Source organism: Artibeus jamaicensis, unplaced genomic scaffold, assembly GCF_021234435.1.
Source record: "Artibeus jamaicensis isolate MK-2021 breed Jamaican fruit bat unplaced genomic scaffold, CSHL_Jam_final contig_233, whole genome shotgun sequence".
In the NCBI taxonomy this organism is placed as follows: Eukaryota; Metazoa; Chordata; class Mammalia; order Chiroptera; family Phyllostomidae; genus Artibeus; species Artibeus jamaicensis.
This window is the reverse complement of record NW_026521486.1, coordinates 24,221,057-24,224,172: the sequence shown is the minus strand read 5'-3', so window position 1 is coordinate 24,224,172 and position 3,116 is coordinate 24,221,057. Positions and strand designations below refer to the sequence as shown.

General features: G+C 33.7%; 1 pseudogene; it reads left to right on the top strand.

Moving 5' to 3' along the window:
* Window positions 1-1,577: 1,577 nt before the first annotated feature.
* On the top strand, window positions 1,578-2,493 carry LOC119063477 (putative taste receptor type 2 member 33; annotated as a pseudogene).
* Window positions 2,494-3,116: the final 623 nt, after the last annotated feature.

Below are 3,116 nucleotides of genomic sequence, written 5' to 3'. Positions count from 1 at the left end.
CCCTTTAACTTGGATTTTAGTTCACTTGTCCTCTTTCTTTACACTGCTCTTTGATACAGTTAATACATAATTTTGGCAATTTATTCACCTTACTTGGGGATCAAATGAGTAACAATCCTCCATTCCTGCTGTCAGTACCAGACAGGCACAACTGAAAGCACCCTTCTCAAGTAGAATACTTATATTTCACAAAGACCACTGGAAAGCTCATCATCATTATTTACTGGTGATTATATTGAGGCAAAGGGTAGTTTTAAAAGAAAGTCCATGATCAGTGATAGACAAAGCAGATAATCTGTATTTTCCTTTCCGTTAGTCCAGCTCTAAGACTGTCCTTGAAAACAATTATAATATAAACAATGAAACAATAAGTGTTTTTAAAATTTATTGATAATAAAATATTAAGTAGTTAGAAATGAATTAATTTGAGAAAACAAAACTGAATTTTTCATATACAGAGAAGTCTAGATTCTCCAATGGAAGCCATGTTCTTTTAATTTTCCAAAGAATATTTCTGAACATTTAAATTAGATAATTATTTTAAATATTAAATATACTTAAAAGAGCACTGTCTTTAGAGACCTAGCATGAGAGATACATTTGATATCAATTGATAATGAAATAATAAAATAAAAGGTGGATTTAAACCTAGATGACCTCATTGCATCTCATTTTTCATTTTTGTAACTATAGGACAATAGTTCCTTCTATCACTCAGATGCACATGTATGTATGTATGTGTTTCTGTGTGCTTATATGTTCATAAATAAACAGAATATAGTTTAAGTTTAGTTGTCAGCAACCAGTCATTAGTGAGTATTGGCCTTCTTGGGGTACTCAAGAAAATCTTGATGACAAATAAGAAAAGCTAAGATTCTTTCCTACATTAAAAACAAAATTTTTAATGTCTTTCTGACATTAAAAACAAAAAAAGAAAAAGGTATAAATGGTGACAGAAGGAAACTGATCTTGGTTGGGAACACGCAATACAATATGCAGATGATGTACTACAGAATTGTACACTTGAAACAGATACCATTTTATTAACCAGTGTCACCTTAATTAATTCAATAAAAATTTACAAAAATCCCATAGTGGTGATGATCCTATCGATGACCAACCTCTATTGAACAAGTGAGCATTTACTGTTTATTCAATCTATTGGCATGTTCAATTTCACTGAGGACAAAGTTGATGAACAGAAATTATGGAGAGGATAAACAAAGAATTGCAAAACAATGAAAGAGAATATGTCTATATTTGCATGATAGCAAATGAGAATTCAGCTTTCACAACAACATCGGTTAGGAAATGTTGCAGCCTAGAGCAAGGGCATAAAACATTTGAATGAAACTTAATTTGAGCTCTGTGGGGCATAAAAATGTTTTTCACAAAGAAAGCATTGTGCTTTCTTAGTAGCATGCTGTGGTGCTTCCATGCTTGACATTGGTCATAGAATTGAAAAAAAACAAACAAATATTTTATACCTATTTAAGATCAGCTGCAAATAGAACTTAAGGTCAGAATATTAAAGGGATCACGACCAGTGATATTAGATCAGGTCTTATTTTGTAGACATGATACGTTTATTACCGAGCATTCTTTCTATCCTAGTGATAGCAGAATTTGTTCTAGGAAATTTTGCCAATGTCTTCATAGCTCTGGTGAACGGCATTGACTGGGTCAAGGGTCGGAAACTCTCGTGCTGATCAAATTCTCACTGCCCTGGCGGTCTCCAGGACTGGTTTGCTCTGGGTAATATTATTAAATTGGTATGCAAATATGTATAATCCAGCTTTGTATTGTTCAGTAGTAAGTATTTTTGCTTATATTGCCTGGATAGTAAGCAACCATTTTAGCTTCTGGCTTTCTGCTAATCTCAGCATACTTTATTTGCTCAAAATAGCCAATTTCTCCAGCCTTTTCTTTCTTCACCTAAAATGGAAAGCTAGAAGGGTGGTTTTCATAATATTGTTGGGTGCTTTGGTCTTCTTGGTTTGTCATCTTGCTGTAACGAACATGGATGGAAAAATGCAGATTCATGCATGTGAAGGAAATGTCACTTTGGTGATCAACATTGAGGGCATTGTACGTCTCTCAAATATGACTGTATTCACCATTGAACATGTCATACCCTTTACCATGTCCCTGGTGGCTTTACTGCTGTTATTCTTTTCCTTGTGGAAACATCTCAAGAAGATGCAGCTCAGTGGCAAAGGATCCCAAGATGCCAGCACCCAGGTCCACATAAGAGCCATGCAAACTGTCATCTCCTTTCTCTTGCTATTTGTCATTTATTTTGTTGCTCAAATCATTTCAATGTGGAATTCTAATATTCTGAAGAACAATTCAGTTGGCATATTTTGCGAGTTTCTTGGATTCCTGTATTCTTCATGCCACTCATTTATCTCGATTTGGGTGAACAGGAAGCTAAGACAGGCCATTGGGTCATTTCTGTGGCAGCTGAGGTGCTGGCTGAAAGAAACAGAGTAAGTGGGGAACCATGTGTCTTTTGGAAGAAAACAAACTGATGGAGTTAACGCATTACATTTATTAATGGGTATAAGCTTCAATAAGGCATACTTCAAAAAACCTTTAACTCATCACAAAAATTTATGTGTGCGTGTTTGTGAAACAAATAAGAAAGTTTATAAAATTATAATATTTTTTCATGTAAGAAGCTAACTTCACAAAATAGTGTAAGAAATATCTTCTAATTGGGAAGCCATGTTTAGTTCACATACATATTCTATATTACCCTCTTAAAATTAAGTATTTATGATTTATGTTTATGCATATTTAAAGACTGACACATCATCTCATGAAATCATTCCTAATTTCTGTTGTGATTAGTACCACTCAGTGGTACAGGGGTGTGTTTAATTTTTTTTGTTTGAACCTCCAATCTTTTGGATGCTAATAATATTCATTCCAAGTCACACACTGAGGATGAATGTTTGAGATTGATATTATTCCATCATGAACTCTTACTTCTTGGCTGATAACAATCAGAACTGTTAATAAAAGATGTACACAATGAAAATAAGGAGCAATAAAAAGATATTTAGATTATGTTTTATATGCATGCCCAATTAATAGTACTAGAGATTATTGGA